Genomic DNA, 226 nt, shown 5'->3' with positions numbered 1-226 from the left:
TAATAATGATTGGGAAAAACATAGAAAAGATATTGAATGTTGAAGCGGGGAGATTAATGTCTCTGGATTGACTGACATGCATGGCATTCCCTTTTGAAAAAGCAATGTAATATTCTGTAAAGTTATATGTAATCCAAAGAAGATTATGATGATAATAATAATAGAAATTAAAATTTAAAAAAAAGAAAGTTGATGGGTCCTTAAGGGAGTAGAGAAAGCTGAATAT

This window comes from Tupaia chinensis, unplaced genomic scaffold, assembly GCF_000334495.1.
Source record: "Tupaia chinensis unplaced genomic scaffold, TupChi_1.0 Scaffold144542_1, whole genome shotgun sequence".
NCBI lineage: Eukaryota > Metazoa > Chordata > Mammalia > Scandentia > Tupaiidae > Tupaia > Tupaia belangeri.
This window is presented reverse-complemented; position numbering follows the sequence as displayed.